Genomic DNA, 21,552 nt, shown 5'->3' on the forward strand with positions numbered 1-21,552 from the left:
CGAGACCATCCTGGCTAACACGGTGAAACCCCGTCTCTACTAAAAATACAAAAAATTAGCCGAGTGTTGTGGCGGGCACCTGTAGTCCCAGCTACTCGGGAGGCTGAGACAGGAGAATGGCGTGAACCTGGGAGGCAGAGCTTGCAGTGAGTGAGATTGCGCTACCGCACTCCAGCCTGGGCAACACAACAAAGCGAGATTCTGTCTCAAAAAAAAAAAGAAAAAAAAAATTTCCGTAGGTTTTTGGGGAACAGGTGGTGTTCAGTTACATGAGTAAGTTCTTTAGTGGTGATATGTGAGATCTGGATATACCCATCACCCAAGCAGTATACAATGAACTTTGTTTGCAGTCTTATATCCCTCACTCCCTTCCCGCTCTTTCCCACTGAGTCCCCAATGTCCATTGCGTCATTCTTATGCCTTTGCATCCTCATAGCTTAGCTCCCACTTATGAGTGAGAACATACAATGTTTGGTTTTCCATTCCTGAGTTACTTCACTTAGAATAATAGTCTCCAGTCCCATCCAGGTTGCTGAGAATGCCATTAATTCATTCCTTTTTATGGCTGAGTAGTATTCCATCGTGTGTGCGTGTGTGTGTGTGTGTGTGTGATATATATATATCACAGTTTCTTTACCCACTTATTGATTGATGGGCATTTAGGTTGTTTTCACATTTTTGCAGTTGCTGACACCCACATCTTTTAATACGTGTTATCTATACCTAGGCATTCTCACCATATCTAACAGCTTGATTTCCAGTAAACAAACAAATATTAAGTGCTTTCACTATGCCAGGATGCTAGGAATAAGGGGCTGAAAAATACATTATCTCTAATTTTAACAAACTGACAGTCTAATGTTATGGTCTGAATGCTTGTGTCCTCCAAAAATGTATGTGTTGAAACCTAACCCCTAAGGTGATGGTATTAAAAAGTGGGACCTTTGGGAGATGATGAGGTCATGAAAAAGGAGCCCTCATGAACAGGATTAGTATCCTCATAAAAGAGGCCCAAGGAAGACTCTTGCCCCTTCTACCATGTGAGGACACAGCAACAAGTCAGCAGTTAATGGAGGTACCAGTTTACTGCTCTCATTACTGTTCCAACAGTTCTGACCAACTAGGTCAGAAACTCAGTATTTTTCAGGGTTTTGGGTATCCTTATGCTCTTTACTGAGCCCATTTGTAAAGACTAACAAGAGATGATTGGAAGAGGGACATGGTATTAAATCAGAAAGACAGTAGAAAATTTGGCTATCCTTTTAAATTTAAAGTTGGATTCCAAAAGGCAGAAAAGACAGAACCTACCAAATCCCCATGCGTGCCTCACAATGTGGCAGCCACAAGAATCCAAACTGAGCCAGTTTTGGATGGTGAACCATCTTGAATGGTGGCCAAAAAACATAACCTTCCAAGAGCCACACAGGTAATGTCCAACAGCAGTCACAAGGGAAACATAAAACCCAAACTTGGCTGAAGCCAAATGCACAGAACAGGTCCTAAAGATATCATGGATGAAAAAATCTGACTCATCAAACGACATCCCCAAACTCCACCAACAAACATCCCCTTAAAGAAATTAAACTTCAGATCTCCCATACCATCTTCCATAAAACCCTGCTTACACCCTCCCAAGGGTTCTGTTCAACCCTTGTGTTCCAATAAAGCACATTTACTTGTTTATAATGCCTTCTTCTGTTGACCTACCAAGCCATTCCCTTTACAGAGAAAAGGAGAGGAGAATCCACATTTATAACACCTACCAAAGTATATGTTGTTTCTCCCATCTACATGAGGAAACTGAAATGTTGAAAGAGTCAATATCCTGTTGATAGTCACAAAGCCCTTAGAGGGACAAAGCCATATTAAAGTTCAGGTTTGCCAGAAGCAATTGCAAAAAATGCCAAAATTGACAGATGGGAACTAATTAAACTAAAGAGTTTCTGCAGAGCAAAGGAAACTATCAGCAGAGTGAACAGGCAACTTACAGAACGGGAGAAAATTTTTGCAATCTACCCATCTGACAAAGAACTAATATCCAGAATTTACAAGGAAGTTAAACAAATTTGCAAGACAAAAAGAAACAACCCCATCAAAAAGTGGGCAAAGGATATAAACAGACACTTCTCAAAAGAAGACCATTTACGCAGCCAACAAATGTATTTTAAAAAGCTCAACATCACTGATCATTAGAGAAATGCAAATCAAAACCAAAACGAGATACTATCTCATGCCAGTCAGAATGGTGATTATTAAAAAGTCAAGAAACAATAGATGCTGCCAAGGCTATGGAGAAATAGGAATGCTTTTACACTGTTAGTGGGAATGCAAATTAGTTCAACCATTATGGAAGAGCAGAAGGCAGTATGGTGATTCCTCAAGGATCTAGAACCAGAAATACCACTTGACCCAGCAATCCCATTACTGGGTATATACCCAAAGGAATATAAATCACTCTACTGTACAGACACATGCACACATATGTTTATTGCAGCACTGTTTACAATAGCAAAGTCATAGAACCAACCCAAATACTTATCAATGATAGACTGGATAAAGAAAATGTGGTACATATATGCCATAGAATACTACGCAGCCATAAAAAGGAATGAGATCATGTCCTTCACAGGGATATGAATGAAGCTGGAAGCCAACAACCTCAGCAAACTAACACAGAAACAGAAAACCAAACACCACATGTTCTCACTCATAAGTGGGAGCTGAACAATGAGATCACATGGACACAGGGAGGGGAACAACACACACTAGGGCCTGTTGTGGGGTGGGGAGACGAGGGGAGGGAACTTAGAGGACCCGTCAATAGGTGCAGTAAATCACCATGGCACACGTATACCTATGTAACAAACCTGCAGGTTCTACACATGTATCCTGGAACTTACAGTATAATATTGAAAAAAAAAGAATCTTTAAAAAAAAAAAAATTTCAAGTTTGTTATCAGCCAGAGCTGAACTCTTTCTACCATCCCTGAAATGACTTGGCTTTCCACACTAACCACGCTGCCTGCGTCCTGGGCACACACAGAATGAAGTTTCAAATCTGTTAATCCTGTGAAGCCTTCTCAGATGATCATTAGAAATGCCTTCTCCATGATCCAGTTAATACAGACTACCTGATGTCACGATAAATCCTACTGTGGGAAACATTAGATATTAACTGAAAATGCTCTGCTCCCTACCTTCCTTGTAGGAGCACAATGTATTGTAATGTAGTAATAAGGGGAATTACTGGGCTGTGAAGGAGGAGAGGATTATTAATATATAAAATAGTCAAATATCTCTTAAAATAAAAAGACCCTAAAAAACTTTCTTCCTCTGCAGAGTTCTAGCAGCATTATGAGCAAGCCTTCTATGTGGCTTGTGGCTGAAGCACCATGCTCCTCTTTGGAGCAGTCTCCCTCCCAAGCAGGGGGCTCCATTTAAATAGGAACACACACTGAGCAGAGAAGGACGATGGAGAAAGGGTCCACCCGACAAGTGAATCAACAGAGTCAGTCCATCTTCTACAAACCCAACGGACACCCTGAGTTCTCTAAATGCAGACATTTAAATGTGATAGTTTCTTACTCCTGTGCCAGGACCCTGGAGACAGAAAGGGAGATAGTCGGGGGACAGGGGGAGTCATTTCCTAATTCTAAATGCAGAGTTATTTCATTTTAATCCCTAATATGCCAATTACAAAACCAGGCCCATAATGGGGAAATGATATGCAAATTTAATGATTTGTTCTTACATAGACTCCACCTTTTGAAATGTGAATTCCTGACCTCTCTTTGAGTTCTGAATAATTTAAACATATACATATAGTTTCTCCCCTCATTGCTTTCTTCTTCAAGAGGTTGCCGTTGATTTGCTGACATAATTAACTATGAAATGATTTTCTACAGAACAAGACCTTCAAAGCAATGCTATTATCATTAGCATACTGGCCGAAATCCACAGTTTTTCCCAGAAAGTCACTCAAATTAAAACAACAAAAGAACTCACCAACCTTACTGACTGCTGTAAGATCTCGGCAAATTCAGGAGGAGCTGAGGACAATATCAGATAAAGCAACAAAATCCATTCTCCATGCGATCATGCAAAATTCCCCCCTGAGAGACAATGCCAAGCCACAGATGGGTTGAAGTCTTTCGCCCATTCTTATGTTTACCAGTTTATGAAGCCTGGTCTGGTAGCTTTTTTTTTTTTTTTCTCACTCTGTCACCCATGCTGGAGTGCAGTAGTGCAATCTCCACTCACCGCAGCCTCTGCCTCTTGGGTTTCAAGCAATCCTCTTGCCTCAGACTCCCAAGTAGCTGGGATTAGAGGCACACACCACCACACCCAGCTAATTTGTTTTTGTATTTTTAGTAGAGACAGGGTTTTGCCATGTTGCTCAGAATGATCTCGAATTCCTGGCCTTAAGTGATCTGCCCACCTTGGCCTCCCAAAGTGCTGGGATTACAGGCAAGAGCCACCACGCTTGGCCCTGGTCTGGTAGCTTTAAGGCCGAAGGTGAAAGGACTAAAGAATGAATTATTTGAAGATTAAACATTAGACTTGACCATTCCACAAACATGGCTCTGTCAAAAGTACCACGAACCAAAGTACAAGCTTAAACAGCACCAATGCTTCTTCTGCCCAAAATAAAGCCCAATATCTTTATTTGACCCACAAGGACCTCTAAGCTCAGGCCCCTGCCTGACTTTCTAACCTTAGCTCCCTGCCTCTCTCCCTAACCTCAACCTTCATACTTCAATGCTACAAAACTACTAGAAACTATTCAAAGGAAGGCTTGGTGCTTTTGTTCATATTGTTCCCTCTACCTGTAATGCAAAGAATACAAACTTATAGTTCATAGAAAAATAAATACATAGGAATCTTTCAACTCACAAATAGTGTAGGAATATAAATCAAAACAACACTAAGATATAATTTTACACCTAACAAACAGGAACTTGAAAATTTTGATAATACCCACTTGGCCAAAGTGTGGGGAAACAGGCTGTTTCATACACTTTTCATAGAAAAGTGATTCTATCTTTGATAGAATAATTTAGTACTATCTATCCATTTTTAAAATCAAGTCTTTTACCCAACAGTTTAACTTCTAAGAATTTATCTTCTAAGAATTTATGCACTGACTCACCAAAAAGATACAAAAAAAATCCACCACAACCTTTTTTTGTAAATGCAAGAACATATCCACAAACACTCTAGAAGCAAATTAAATGATTATTAATAGGGGACTTCTAAAATTGATACATCAGTAGCTGTTGAATGAGAAAAAAAGAAAGCTGCTAATTATATATTATTAACTAAAAAAGCAAGTTCTTGGATGATACAGTATGACGCCATTTGTATTATTTTTTAATAAAGAATAGAGCAAAAGCTCTATTTTCTTCATGCAATACAGTGGTTCTCAAAGTTTTATTTTCTCAAATTTTAACAGGGCCATTCGTGGTCTCTAGAAGAGCAGCAGCATTAGTATCACCAGGGAACTTGGTAGAAATTCAAAGTCAGGCCCCCTTCCAGCTCCAATGACTCAGAAACACTGGGGTGGGGTTCAGCAGTCTGTGCTTTAAAAAGGCCTCCAGGTGATTCCGATGGATGCTAGAGTTTGAGAACCACTGTATTGTATAAAGACCTATCATAAAAGATTTCAGGAAACACACACAAAATCTGCTTACTGCAATGACATCCAGCAAAAAGAAATATAGTGGAGGTTTGGAGGCCATTTACCTGTCCCTGTCTGTGCTGTCTGAATGTTCTCAATGAGCAGCTATTACAGTAATAGGAAGGAAGACCTTCTCTGTATTGAGTTGAACTGTGCTTAGTATAGCTCCTACCCTCTAGTCCTAATTTTTATCCCAAAGGATCATCCAAACAGCCTTTTTTACCCTCATACATGGGCTACCCTTTCAAATGTTTTAAGATGACTCTCATGACCTCCTGTTGGGTCTTCTCTTCTCCATGCTATACATTTTAAGTTCCTGTAACTTTCCTCCATGACATGGCTTTTTTCCTAAAATAAAAAGAGAAGCAGCAGCATTAAGAGGCACTGACCATATTTAACTAGAATGATCTTCAGTCACCCATGTTTCCACATGACACTGCATGGAGATGAGGTAAGCTGGGCTAGCTGCACACGGTAAGCACACAGGAAGTCTTCCTTTTCCCTCTCCCTTCCTGGAGACCCCCTGGATGCAACACATGCTGGGACACATCACTGGCCCATCCAGCCCAGCATCCAATCTCTGACAAGGATAAGTTGTTCTTGATAGGAACAAACTATCTATAGTTTGTTCTAACTAACTAACATAAAAAATAATCTGCTCTTTAAGGGAGAAGGGAAAGGGAGCTGGGGCTTCTTCACAAACTGTCTTTGAAGGGGAACTTTGAGGTAATCCTTGTCAAATACACTATTCTTCCCTTAAGGGTTCACTAGAATTAGTGTTATCTGTGTTTTATCAATATGTACCTTCACATGAATCCAAATGCTTTTTAGACTTACTTATATTTTGAGCCAACCCTCATCTTACATCAATAAATTTCTTATGAACATTTACTCTGTGCAAGATGTGGTGCCAGTGACTTACTAGATGGCCTTGCTAATCTTTTCTGCAACTTTTAGATGGGAAACCAAGGTTCTGAGCAGTTAGGTCACCTGTCAGGGTCATACAGTCAGTGAATAACAGAGAAGGATTTCAATCCTATGTTCTTTCTACTATGTCACATGACAATTTTTTAAAGATCCTAACAATAGCCTTATTCAAATGTCAAAGCTACCACATAATTCTACAATCCCAATATTTGGTTAACTAGATTGAGTTTGATCTGTCTAAATCACTCTTGATTTTTTTTTTTTTTTTTTTTTTTGAGACAGGGTCTCACTCTATCACCCAGGCTGGAGTGTAGTGATGCAATTATAGCTCATTGTGGCCTCGACCTCCTGGGCTCAAGTGATTCTCCCATAACAGCCTCACGAGTAGCTGGGACTACAGGCATGCCCCATCATGACACAATAATTTTAGATTTTTTATAGAGATGGTGTTTTGCCATGTTGGCCAGGCTGGTCTCGAATTCCTGGGCTCAAGCTATCCTCCCACCTCGGCCTCCCAAAGTTCTGAGATTACAGACATGAGCCACCGTGCTTGGCCTCATTCTTCATTTTATAGACTTTGTCTTCTTCTCAATTTTCATCTTGCAATATCCAGTCAGCAACCGAGTCCTTTCTTAATCTCTCTCCCATAGCCTGTTTAGCAGAATCCAAGCTATTCAGCTCTCAGCATAATCTGCAATGGATTTCAGTGTAGCTCAGCCCCAAATCTAGATGGTCAAGGGACTGGTAATATATTTAGCCTGAACAATTTTTATTTGATTTTCCTATCCTTCCTAAGTGTACTCTATACATATGTCACTGTATATTCCTCCCCAACTACATATCCATTCTCTACCTTCCCTCCCTGCTATCTGTCCTGGGGACAATAATCTGGATCTCCAAGACTCTCTAATCCTCTGTCTTCTAGTTGGGTTTGAGCAATGGAGAGCTCTAGCTGAAGCCTCAAAGGAAGGAGAAGAATAAGGTCAGGCCTCCTTTCCTGTAGAGTTGGCCTGGGCCAGCTGCTTCTCTTGGGCTAAAATAACAGATCCTCTCCAGGCAGGCTTCTCCACACGATTTCTTCTTTTGGGTTCTGGTAACCAGTCCTTCCCTCACCCCTTTGGGTCTAAGGATGTAACAGTCTTACTGTTACTAGACCCAGGCATTCAGGCTGCCCTCACTTACTCAATAGTTCTTTTATTGAAAATTATCCTAATTTAGGTATAGCTTATGTTTTTCCCTCTGATATACTTCCTTCACCATGCTCTTAGCACCTTGAAGTGGTAAAAGTTCCCCTTTATTATTGGTATCTGAGTACCTCAAAAATCCCCTCCTCACATCTTTAGATAGTCCCTTATTTATATTTTCCTCAAAAATTCTAGTTGAATGCTTCCAATTCCAGCCAAGATGTAGTGACAGGAACCATATTTACCTATAGAAAACAAAGATTCTCATGACACTGGACATCAGGCAACAGAGTAATCACACAGAGATGGGAAAAAATGAGATAAGTCCTTCAATGGCTCAAGTTTAATCCCTGGAATATGTTTGCAGACTGTGGCACAAAAAGGATGAACACAGGCCAAGCCTAGCAGTCTCCCTGAGTTGAGGAGACAGAGCTGAAAGTCTGTGGAGAACAAAAAGGCTAGAATCTTGGGCAAGAGAGGAGAGAGCTGCACAGAACAAGAATGCCAGAGAATTGCAAAGGTACTCCCCAAGTATTCAGGAGAGTACTAATCATCTGTACTAATGCATCTATATGTGAAAACAATCTGAGGCAGAAGCACCAAAAAGGATTAGAGAGAACAAATCAGTGGGCTTCACATAAGGCCAGGAATAGTTCTAGTCATAACAGCCAGAGTAGAAAGCCTCATAACTCAGAGGGAATTGGGTAGAGTATAAATTCTACCAAGCATTTAAACAATTAATAAAATTCTTCTTGAACTCTTATAAAAAATTAAAGAGAAGGAATACTTCCACACTCATTTTATGAGGCCAGCATTACCATTACCCTTAAACTAAAGCTAGACAAGGACATTATGAGAAAAGATAATTACAGGCCAATATCCACAATGAACACAGATGCAAAAATCCCCAATAAAATACTAGCAAACCAAATTCAACAGCACATTAAGAAGATCATTCACCATGATCAAGTAAGTAACTATCCTTGTAATGCAAGAATGGTTCAACACATGCAAATCAATAAATGTGATACACTACATTCACAGAACAAAGGATAAAAATACTATCATCTCAATAGATTCTGCAAAAGCATTTGACAAAATTCAACATACTTTCACAATAAAAACTATCACAAATTAGATATAGAAGGAATCCACCTCAACGTTATACAGAATATATATGACAAGCCCAAAGCCAATATGATACTCAACATCAAAAAGCCAAAAGCTTTTCCTTTAAGATCAGGAACAAGAGAGAATGCCCACTCTTACCACTACTATTCAGCACAGTATTGGAAGTCCTAGCTAGAGCAATTACAAAAGAAAACTAAGTGAAAGGCACCCAGATTGGAAAGGAAGGGATAACATTGTCTGTTTACAGATGACATGATGTTATATATAGAAAACCACCCAAAGACTCCAAAAAACTGTTAGAACTAATAAATTAAATCAATAAAGCTGTAGAATAAAAAATCAACATAACAAAAATCAGCCACATTTCTATTCACTAACAATGAACTACCCCAAAAAGAAATTAACAATCTCACTTAGAAGGGCATCAAAAAGGAAAAAGTACTTAGGAAAAAATTTACCAAGGAGGTGAAAGATTTGTATATTGAAAACTATAAACCTATGATGAAAGAAACTGAAGAAGACACAAATAAATGGAAACATATCCACGTTCACAGATTGGTAGAAATAATATTGCTAAAATAACCATACTACTCAAAGTGATCTGCAGATTCAAAGTAATTTCTATCAAAATACCAATGGCATTTAAAAAAAAAAATAGAGAAAAACAATCCTAAAATTCATATGGAACCACAAAAAACTCCAAATAGCTAAAGCAATCTTGGGAAAGAACAAAGCTGGAGACATCACACTTCCCAATTTCAAATTATATTACAAAGCCATAATAATCATAACAATATGGTGCTGGAATAAAAAGAGACATATACACTAATGGAACCAATAGAAAACCCAGAAATAAACTGCTCATATACAATCAACTACCCTTTGACAAAAACAAAAAAAATACACAATGGGGAAAAGGAAGTCTCTTCAATAAATGGTGTTGGAAAAACTGGATAGTCACATGCGAAAGAATGAAATTGAACCCTTATACTATACACAAAAATCAACTCAAAATGGATTACAGTTGTAAACATAAGACCTGAAACATTAAAACTCCTAGAAGAAAACGACAAAAAACTCCTTGACATTGGTCTTGGCTATGATTTTTTGGATATGACATCAAAAGCATGAGCAATAAAAGCAAAAATAAACAAGTGAGGCTACATCAAAGTTTCTGCACAGCAAAGGAAACAATCGAGAAAATGGAAAAGCAACCTCTAAAAGAGAAGATATTTACAAATCATATATCCCAATAAGGGCTTAAAATCCAAAATATATTTTTCAAAATGTATACAACTCAAGTAACTTGATTTTTTTTAATGGGCAAAGAACTCGAATAGACATTTTCCCAAAGATGACATACAAATGCCTAATAGGTATATGAAAACGTGCTCACCCATGACTAATCATCAGCAAAGTGTAAATCAAAAGCACAATGAGAAATCACTTCATACCTATTAGGATAGCTATTATCAAAAGTCAAAGAATAAGTATTGATGAGAATATGGAGAAAAGGGAACCATTGTACACTGTTGGTAGGAATGTAAATTGGTACAGCACTATGGCAAACAGTACAGAAGTTCCTCAAAATAATAAAAATAGAACTACCATATGATATAGTAATCTTACTTCTGGATATATATCCAAAAGAAATGAAATCACTACTTGGTGTAATAGCTGTACTCCCATGTTCATTGTAGCATTACTCACAATAACTAAGATATGAAAACAACCTTACCTTAATGTCCACAGACGGGTGAATGGATAATGAAAATGTCATACATATATACACAATGGAATATTATTCAGTCTTAAAGATTCCTGCCATTTGCCACAATACGGATGAACTTAAGAGTACAACATCCTACTGAAATAAGCCAAAAACAGAAAGACAAACACTGCATGATATTCCTTATATGAAGAATCTAAAAAAGTCCAACTCATTAAAGCAGAGAGGAGAATGGTGGTTACCAGGGATTGAGGAAATGGGGAAATGTTGGCCAAAGAATACAAACTTTCAGTTATTAGAAAAATTCTGGAGATCTAATGTACAACATAGTGATTACAGTTGATAATTTACTGTATACTTAAAATGTGCTAAGAGAGTAAATCTTAAGTGTTCTCACCACATCAAGAAAGAGTACATGAGGTGATGGATATAATTAGCTTGATTGTGGTAATCTTTCACAATGTGTATCAAATTGCATTGCACACCTTGAGCATGTACAATTTTTACTCATCAGTCATACTTCAATAAAGCTGGGGGAAAAAGGAAATAGATAACCTGAACAATCCTATATCTATGTAATCAAACGACTTTGTATTTAACCTCCTGCCCCCAAAACAACAACTCCAGGCCCTGATGGCTTCACTAGTGAATCCTACTAAACAGGGTTTTTTGGAGTTTTTTTTGGAATTGTGAATGGCTTTATTTTTTAAAACTTATTTAATAAGATTCAATTAAACTTTCAACAAACTGAATAAAGTTCAATTTTATTTAAATACTTTAGGTTTGCATTTTTTATATTAATAAATTATTTTTTTTTCTAATCCTCTTTCCTCCTACCCCCTCAAGTAGATCTAACCCTCAAGTAGATCTCAGTGTCTGTTGTTCCCCTCTTTGTGTCCATTTGTTCTCATTGTTTAGCTCTCACTTATAAGTGAGAACATGCAGTATTTTTGGTTTTCTGTTTCTGTGTTAGCTGGCTCAGGATAATGTTCTCCAGCTTGCTCCATCCATGCTGCTGTAAAGGACATGATCATGTTCTTTTTTATGGCTGCATAGTATTCCATGGTGCATATGTACCACATTTTCTTTATCCAATCTACCATTGACCGGCATTTAGACTGATTCCATGTCTTTGCTATTGTGAATAGTGCTGCAATAACATTTAAGAAACAAAAATACCAATTCTACATAATCTCTTCCAGAAAAAATCAAAATGGAAGAAATACTTCCTAATTCATTCTACGAGGCCAGATTTACCAAGAGGTCAGTTATTTAGCTGATACAAGAAAACTATAGATCAATATCCATCATAAGGATGGATACAAAAATTCTGCAAACTTCAGCTAATAAAATTCAGCAATATAAAAAAAGGATAATATGCCCTGACCAATAGGGTTTATCTCAGGAACACAAGATTTAACATTGGAAAAAAGAACCAATAAATGTAATTCACCACATTAAGAATCTTTTTTAAAAATATAAATGATCAGCTGGGCACAGTGGCTCATGCCTGTAATCCCAACACTTTGGGAGGCCGAGGCGGGCAGATCACCTAAGGTCAGGAGATCAAGACCAGCCTGACCAACATGGAGAAACCCCATCTCTACTTAAAAAAAAAAAAAAAAAAAAAAGAAAAATACAAAATCAGCCGGGTGTGGTGGTGCATGCCTGTAATCCCAGCTGCTAGGGAAGCTGAGGCAGGAGAATCGCTTGAACCTGGGAGGTGGAGGTTGCAGTGAGCCGAGATCATGCCACTGCACTCCAGCCTGGGCAACAAGAGTGAAACTCCATCTCAAAAAAAAAAAAAAAAAAAAAAAAAATGAATGATCACAACAGTTATAGGAAAAACAACAAAATTACAACTTCCATTATTCCTTTAAAAAAATTCTCAGTAAAGTAGGAATACAATGAAACTTCCTAAACCTAATAAAGCATATCTACAAAAGATATACAACTAGCATCATGCATCATACTTAATAATGAAAAAATGAATGCATCTCCCTCAGATCAGGAAGAAGGCAAGATGTCAGCTCTCATCAGTTCTATGCAAAGCAATGGTTCTGGCTAGTGGAATACAGCAAGAAAAATAAAAGGCAATCTCATCGGAAAGGAAGTAAAACTATATTTACAGATGACAGGATCACCTAAATAGAAAATCTGATGGCAACTACAAAAAAGCTCTTAGAAATAATAAGCACATGAGCAAGATTTCAGGATACACAATCAATATACCAGTAACAAGAAAACAACTGGAAATTAAATTTTTAAAATACATAAAATTTTAATATCATTTACAATATCATCAAAAAATAGGAAATACCTAGAGATAATCCAACAAAGATGTGTAAGACCTACATATTGAGAGCTACAAAACATTGCCTAGAGAAATAAGGAAGACTTAAATAAATGCACAGATATACTGTGTCCACGGGTCAGAAGACTTGGTATTTCAAATGTCAATTCTCCCCCCAAATTAATGTATACATTCAATACAATTCCAGTTAAAATCTAAATAGGCCTTATTTTGAAATGGACAAAGTTATTATAAAATTCATATGGAAATAGAACCTAGAATAATCAAAACCAATTTCAAAAAGAACAAAATTAAAGGACTTATACTACCTGATTTCAGTACTTATTACAAAGCTGTATTTATAAGACTATGTGGTGTTCACATTAAAATAGACAAGAGATCAACTGAACAAAATAAAACACAAAATTGGGCCAATGTATACACGGTAAATTGATTTTTGAACAAAGGTGCAAAGGCAATTCAATGAAGATAGGCTTTTCAGCAAACCGTGCTGGAACTGGATAGCCATATGCAAAAAAAAAAAAAACTTGATTCCATATTTCATGTCCTATACAAAAATTACCTTAAAAGGATCACAGATTTAATATAAAACCAAAAATGACAAAATTTCTTTTAAAAATAGGAAGAATATTTGAGACCTTAGGTTAAGCAAAGATATCTCAGATAAAACACAAAAAGCATGATCCATTATAATTCAGATTGGTAACATTTATTTAACCAAATTATAAATTAGACCATCAAAATTAAGAACTCTGCTTTCAAAAGACACTGTTGAGACAAGCATCAAAATAAGAGAAAATATCTGCAAGTTACACGTGATAAAGAACTTATGATAAGAATAAAGAATTCTCAAAGCTCAATAAAAAGAAAATAAAAGGCTCATTTTTTAAAATGGACGAAAGATTTAATACATACTTTACCTTAGGGGGTATACAAAGAGGAATTAAGAAGGGCACAAGCAATCTTTGGGGTTATTAGGTATGTTCTTTTGATGGTCATGATGGTTTTCATAGATATATGCATATAACAAAACTTCTCCAATTAGACACTCTCAATACGTAGTTTATCGGATGTCAGTTATTCCTCACTAAAGCTGCTACAAAATAGCCCACTCAAGAACACCTACTGATGACTACATTCCTTCTTATCCCTACATTCAGTCAGTAATTAATTTCCATTAGATATGAGCTCTAAATTTCTCTTCAAAGAATCAATATGTCAGTATGTTCAATTCTTTTCTACTTTTAAACTTAACGTCCTCATAAAGCAAGCTTTTTCGATCACCTGCTCCACCCAGACTCACTGACTCATTCCGATTACCTGCTCATTCTCCACCCTGACTCATTCCGATTTCCTGCTCTGCCATAACCATTTTTCCCGCCAAACCACTCACACCGTCACTCTCTTTAAATCAGCCAATTGGAATTAGTTTAGCCTGTGCAGTCTAACCCTAGCCAATAGGGGAACGACACAGCAACAGGGGCCACGTGCGTCAGGAATAAGACCCCGCCCCCCCCTTGTCCAGGTGTGCGCTCACCATTGCTCCATCTGTGAGGGCGCACCCTTCTATAGAAGTAAATGGCCTTGCTGAGAAGAAAAAAAGAAAAGTTGATATTCAAGTGCTATTTCTTTTGTGGCACTGAAACTTTATAACATTCCTAACCATTCTATTTTCCTAATCTCTCTCCATTCCCATAACTATTACCCTAACACGTCTCTCACCTATGTTACTACAATTACCTCTCTCCGGGCTTCGCCAATCCAATTCATTCTCCAAACTGCAGCCAGAATTAATTTTCTATAACATAAACCTGAGATTATGTATCACTGTTTGCCCTGGAGATATATTTCAAACTCCCCTAAGATGATTCACCAGACCCTTCCTGACCTGGCCTTCACCCTCCCCAGCCTCCTGTCAGGTGATTTTTTCCAACTTAGCCTTTCCTGCACAGCCATCCTAATCAACCATGTGCCATGTTTGTGTAGTTCTGCACATGCTGTTCCCGGTTCATATAATCCCTCGCTTTCTCCAGCCCACTCATACTTAGGCTTTGGAACTCGGCTCCAGTATTCCCTTCTGGGAAGTCCTCCCCAAATGGCTTCCCCACGTTGAGCCATTTGCCCTTCTCTCAACTCCTGGGAGTCTTCGGCATACCTTTTCAATGTACTCATCTCACTATCACATAATCTCCCTCATCAAAGTGGATTGAAGCAAACTGGATGAAAGCTTGAAAGCAGAGACCAAGTCTTACTCATCTGCACTTTCCCAGAGACTACCACAGTTCTGGGCCCAAAGTATGTGGACAAGATGAGTGAACAAATGAATACATGAAGAACTGATTTGGATGATCTCTGACACCACCTGGGTTGATTCTATGTCCCTCCATTATAAAAAGGTGGGCGAGTGAGAAGGTAAGTGATCTCTGCAGCACGTTCTGGTAAAATAATCATTTCAAATCCCCCTGGGGGTGGAGGTAGGGGGTTCCACTCTGGGTAGGAGATTAAGGGCAAGATTCATTACCTCAAATTGTTTTAAAAACCAGCTGGTAATTGACTGTGATTTAAACTATTTAAATCAATAAGTGAAAGGTTAGGTAAAGGGAACTATTTAAACTAATAAGTGAAAGGTTAGGAAAAGGGAACCAAATTCCAGGAAAAGCCAAGGCCCACAACAAAAACTAACACAGCCTGGAAGGCCCAGCTTCCTCCCAGTAAACTTATCAATTTTATCCAGAAAGACATGGCTCTCCACCCTCTGGGGTTATGCCCTTCTCCCAGCACACATGTTTTGACTTCCAAATCCAGCCAGGCAGGCTCCCAACCTCCCTCCCCCTCAAAATTGATCTCCAGGCCCAGCTGACCCCCTCTAATCTGTTCCCCCAATCATCCTTAATAACAGTGCTCTGGGCCTCCCACTAGGAGGTCCTCCAAGAGCCAGGCCAGTGGCCATCAGGTCAAGAGCCAAGCATGAGGGCCCCATTAACAGGAGACTCCCAGAAGACCAAGCGGCAGTCATCTGGCTGGAAAATCCAGCAAGCAAGTTAAAAAGGAAAAAAATCAGGACACGTGGTGGATCATAGAAAAAAAAGAGGAAAAGCAAGCAAAAACTATACAAAGCAAAACTCTACCATTTAAATAACAGCCACAAAATAAAAGACTTTCCCTTCTTTCATTCTGATTTACAAGTCAAAAGAATAAGCACCTCACCCCTCCTGGTCTCATACTTTAAAATTTAACCTAAGGATTAACTGCTTTTCAGACTTTAGTCATGTCATGACTGACTCTTCAGGGAAGAAATTTGTGTTAAGACACAGAAGTGCTTTAGTGGAAAACAGCCCATGATGAGGGAAATTCACCATTTTGCACCTTGTCAATTTTTTTTTTTTTTTTTTTTCTGAGACGCTCTGTCCCCCAGGCTGGAGTGCAGTGGCGTGATCTCAGCTCACTGCAAGCTCCGCCTCCTGGGTTCACGCTATTCTCCTGCCTCAGCCTCCCGAGAAGCTGGGACTGCAGGCGCCCGCCACCACGCCCGGCTAATTTTTTGTATTTTTAGTAGAGACGGGGGTTTCACCGTGTTAGCCTGGATGGTCTCGATCTCCTGACCTCGTGATCCACCCGCCTTGGCCTCCCAAAGTGCTGGGATTACAGGCGTGAGCCACCGCGCCCGGCCCCTTGTCAATCTTTAAATAAAAAGGAAACGGCTAAAAATGAAAAGATACCCCTAGGCCTTTCTACTCAGGATAACTAACCAAACAGCATTATCTCACCTAAACTCAGCTGTGCCTCAAACATTATCACAAGTGCTGGAAGCGTTTAAAGCTACAAGCAACACTAGCCTAAAAATGCCTTCGGTAGCCAGACGTGAATTAAAGGCTCCTCAAATGCCAGGAAAAGGTCCTACAAGGGTAAGGGGAGGAGAGAAAGAGTACTGAATACAGATAAGTGGGCACTGATCGGAGAGGAAGCAGCACGGGTTCCAGACACCTAATAGGCAGCCTTGGGGATGCAGTCAAGGCCGACCCTTCCCTTCCCTTCCCTTAAGTGGCCGGACGCCTCACCCAGAAGAGGACACAGGGGACTCAACAACGTCTCGGGAACAACGGCCCGGCGGGTGTGAGACTAAGCGGCCAGAGGAGGAGGAAGGGGAGGAGGAGGCAACGACTGCGGGAAAGGGGAAGGAAGGGCCGGGCCGGGTTGGAGAAGCCTCTTTCTGGGCGTGCGCGCTAAGAGCCTGCGCACCAGCAAAGCCCCCAGCGCCCACGTGAGACTGAGAGGAGGGTCACTTACAGTACTTGTCCAATCTGAAATTACATTTTAGCTAGACAGATTCTGCACGTAGCCGCGCCGAACCCCACGGCGCCTGAGCGGGGCGGTCCCGGGGCGTCTACAGCCCCGCCTCGCGCGCGATCCCGCCCCCGCCGGCGCGGCCCCTGTAAAGCGCGGCCTGATTGGCCCTTTGAACCGGGCGTGGGATTGGCCGTCGCCTGCCCACCCCGCGGCTGCAGCGTTCCTTGGGGCCTAGCCAACCGCGGGCAGGGCTGGGCAAGGCGGGAGGAGCGCGGACCCAAGATCGGCTACGCTGCGTCTGCTCAGGCTGCGAGTTCCCGGCTCTGGGGACTCACCTTGCGGAGCTTACGCAGGCGGACTCTTCGCAGCCCCGATGGGTGTGTGTGTCAGACCGTTTACTAAACACCAGGACTGTTGTAGGCGACTGTAAGAAATAAGAATATTGCATGGTTACAATTCTTGCTTACCTTGTGTATGGTTCCTTACTCTACAGAAATTTTCTAATCCCGTGGCGAACCCCCGTACTTCAATGTATGACATTCTGTAAATCTACAAAACAGATGGGTCCCTGCCTTTGAGAAGTTTTTACAATTTAGTGGGTACTGGACACGGACCTCATTTAATTCTCACATGCCTTCCCTTTTTAATAAGCTGCATGTTATGTATCCCTATTCTACAGATGTGGGGAATCCGAAATTTTTAGCTTTTACTGGGACACACAGCTAGCAAGCAACTAAAGCGAGAATTCCAACCTGAGCTCCAATCCGAACTATTTTCATAAAAGGCAGGATCCCAGGCTGAGGGAGTTCGAGGTTTGGGAGACAGTTTAGCAGTCGCTGAGTCCAAACATGTTGTTTTCCTAGAAAAGAAAACTGAGATCCAGGAAAGGGAAGTGATTTTCCAAAGACACACCTGTGAAAGGTAATAATTTCACTGAACTGATCTTAAGTGGCAGGTGCACTAAGATTGTCTGCTATCTTCACATCAACCCCGAAGTAAATAAGTGCTCTTATCTTGGTCTTACAGGTGAGGAGAACAGCCCAGTGAGGCTGAGGCCACACAATTAGTCCCAGTCTTTGCACTACAACTCTACCAGGGATCCTGGTTTGGCTCATTTTCTTTCTTCTGCACCATGATTGTTCACCTTTTCATTACCAGCAACATACCCAAAGACCTAGCTATAGACTCGTTGGAATCTGTTACTTAGCAGCTGTGTGAATCAAGTGTTCAATAGGAATAATAAGATGTATTCATCTTACCTTTTCAGAACATTATGAAGAACAAATGTGGTAAGACATATGAAAATGCTTTGTAAAGTGTTAGATGCTTAATACACAGAAGACATTGCTTCCAGATCTGTTTCAACGTACCCCAAGAATGGAATAAGTGGAATATGCTGGTTTCATGCACTGTGGCAAGGGGGTCTCATCTTGGCTAGACTTGAATAAGTGGATTTGTTGCCTGGCCTCTGTGGATGGCTCTTTCTCTGGGCTTTTGTGTATTTGATTTTTTATTTGCTCCAGCAGCCATGTTGAACCATGAAAGGACCTCAGGAATGAAACCCACACACAGCAAAGCAACAAAGTGAAAGAAGCGTGGATTCCTAATGCAGGAGGCACTGAACCAATCAATACCCACTGCCCTCCAGACCTCCACATGAAAGAAAAAAACTGCTGTCCTGTGTAAGACACTTTTATTTTGTGTTTCTATTGTATGAGGTCAAACCTAATAACAGATATATTAAACTCTAACAGATACATTACATTGTATAGTAGAATTCTCAGACAGCAACCTTATAAGGTGATAGATGCAGAAACAGGCCTAAAGAGTAAAAATAATTTGTTCAGAGTTTTCCAGCCAAGTGGCGAAGGTGAGATTCTTACCTGGGTTTGTCTGAAACCAATTTTCACTATCTTTTTCAGTTATGATACGCTGCCTATTACGAATGAATGAATCCTTTTTTTTTCCATTTACTTCCATTTGATTCATTTATTCCAGGGAGTGACACACTTTTTCTGTAAAGGACCGATAGTAAATATTTTAGACTTTGTGAGCAATACAGTCTCTGTTGCAACTACTCAACTTTGTAATGTAAAAGCAGCCATAGACAATAGTAAATGAGTAGGTATGACTATGTTTCAGTAAAACTTTACTTACACAAGCAGGCAATGGACAATGTGGCCCATGAGCCTTAGTTTGCCAACTCCTAATGAAACGGGAAAAGTTCCCTTGTCCCCTTCACAGGGCTTGCGATGTGGGTGTGACTCACTTCTTCAGTCCCCACTGCACAAACCTCTAGGGAAGCATACAGACAGGCAGGCTGTGGAGCTCTGACCCCACAGCAGTGTCTAGGGGTGACTGTTTACAGCCAAAGCCCCAGTGGGCACATGTAGCAGGGTGCTCTTTTAGTTTAGCCGTCCGTGGGTGGCTTGTGTTAGCCAGCTCAATTAAACCCCTGCCTTATTGCAAGGACAGAGGGCTTTCTGTATCTCGGGGTTCTTGCCTTGGTGTACCAGAAGAATTGGATCACACGTGGGCTTGGAGAATGATTGCAAGGTTTTATGGAGTGAAAGTAGCTCTCAGCAGGTGGAGGAGCCAAAAGGGAGATGGTTTTCCCCTGGTGTCGGGCCGCTTGGTGGCCCAGGCTCTCCTCCCACTGCCCGAGCCAAACTCCATGTCATTCTGCCAGTTGGTGGCCTGCTGGCGTAAGTGTGTTCTCTCAACGTCCAGCTGCCCGCGTGTTCCTCCGCTGATGTGCTCCTCTCGACATCCAGCTGCCTGTTTGTCTACCTGCTAGGGTCTCATGGTTTTTATAGCACAGGATGGGGGTGTGGCAGGCCAGGGTTGTCTTGGGAAATGCAATATTTGGGCAGGAAAACAAAATTATGTCTGTCCTCACCTAGGTCCTTGGGCACACATACGCATGTCCCTGCCCCCTTCCCTATCATTTAAAGGGACACACCCTTCACTTCCCAGCACTTCTGTATCACTAATTTATTGTATTCTGATGTTCCATCACAAAAGTGCATAGAGGACATATTATAGAAGGTCCCCCACCTTCTGTGACATTGTGAAATTGCAAGCATGCTCATACTGCTGTCCAACGTAAGGGCTAATGACAGTGTGGTTCAGAAGATCCCTAAACTGACGGCCATGAGTTCATATCTGCCATTGCTGTGATTTGAATGTGTCCCCAAGAAAGTAGGTATTGGAAACTTAATCCCCAATGCAACAGTGTTGGGAGGTGAGGCGTAATGAGAGGTGGTTAGGCCATGCAGGCTTCACCCTCATGAATGGATTAATACCATTGTCACAGGAATTAGTTCATTATAAAAGGGCAAGTTTGATTTCCCAACCCCTCTTTCTCACCCTCTCACCTTCTGCCATGGGATGACACAGGAAGAAGACACTCCCCAGATGCCAGCAACTTGATATTGGACTTCCTGCCTTTAGAACTGTGAGAAATAAATTTTTTTTCTTTATAAGTTACCCAGCCTCTGGCATTCTGTTATAGCAGCACAGAACAGACTAAGACAGCCACTGAAACCAGATCTATGTCCCGGACCACCCTCATTTGCCTCAATTTCTCTCTATATATAATAAGAACAAATAATGCAAATGCTATCTATACTTCCCCGTGACTACAGGGAGACTAAGAAGGGATGAAATATATAATCACACTTTGAAAATATATAAATGTTATCCAACCATACATCCATTGTTTCACATCAGGCTGGGCCACATAGCTTCCTCTGTACCCTTTAGTTTCCTGCCCTTATCTCTATCACAGGCCATATATCAAATGCCTAGTAATTATCAGTGCATCTATATATTCCCTATTCTCCTCCCCAACAATACATAAAAGGTTATTGCATTGCATTGAATTATAAGACTTGATTACTGGAAAGTCTAGACATCACTCAGGGTCATTGTGGGGCAGCATGGGGATTATGCAGTGTCATTATCCACTAAGCACACTGGAGGTCACACCAGTGAAGTAGCATGTCAGATGTAAGCAAGACAGAGCTGGGTTGTGAAACTCTGGAACCAGCTGAGCTGAAAGTTTGTGTAATTTCCTTCCTGCTCAGAGATGGTTCCATATAGTAGACAGGAGACATGGTGCTTCTCTGGTAAGCTGTGGAGGCCCTGTAATGCTCTAACTGCATTCTATGAAAGCTTTTCCTGCATTAGCAACCTGCCCATTACCAGAGAAAAGAGATATTTTCCCTAAGATTCTTAGAATCATAGCACAGAAATAGATCTTATTATTCATTTATTCATTCCTACATTTATGTATTCATTC

General features: G+C 40.4%; 1 protein-coding gene and 1 long non-coding RNA gene across 12 annotated transcripts in view; one reads left to right on the plus strand and one right to left on the minus strand.

The window, feature by feature from the left end:
- FGGY (FGGY carbohydrate kinase domain containing) overlaps window positions 1-17,385 on the minus strand; it is a 460,818-nt gene extending 443,433 nt beyond the window's left edge. For 3 of the 11 annotated variants that reach the window (XR_008671153.2, XR_008671130.2, XR_008671150.2), the window contains exon 1: window positions 17,021-17,203. The gene's annotated coding sequence lies outside the window, so the exon portion shown is untranslated. Of the gene's footprint in view, window positions 1-17,020; window positions 17,205-17,249 lie in introns of those variants that run through there. The other 8 variants (XR_008671144.2, XM_055360768.2, XM_063698225.1 and 5 more) reach the window with 6 other exon arrangements.
- Window positions 17,386-17,414: 29 nt separating this feature from the next.
- LOC109024710 (uncharacterized) lies at window positions 17,415-20,808 on the plus strand. Its single transcript, XR_002004204.4, has 3 exons — window positions 17,415-17,675; window positions 18,773-18,931; window positions 20,649-20,808. It is a non-coding gene; the product is annotated as an uncharacterized lncRNA (long non-coding RNA).
- The last annotated feature ends 744 nt before the right edge of the window (window positions 20,809-21,552 follow it).

The sequence above is a fragment of the Gorilla gorilla genome, chromosome 1 (genome assembly GCF_029281585.2).
Source record: "Gorilla gorilla gorilla isolate KB3781 chromosome 1, NHGRI_mGorGor1-v2.1_pri, whole genome shotgun sequence".
Taxonomy (NCBI): domain Eukaryota; kingdom Metazoa; phylum Chordata; class Mammalia; order Primates; family Hominidae; genus Gorilla; species Gorilla gorilla.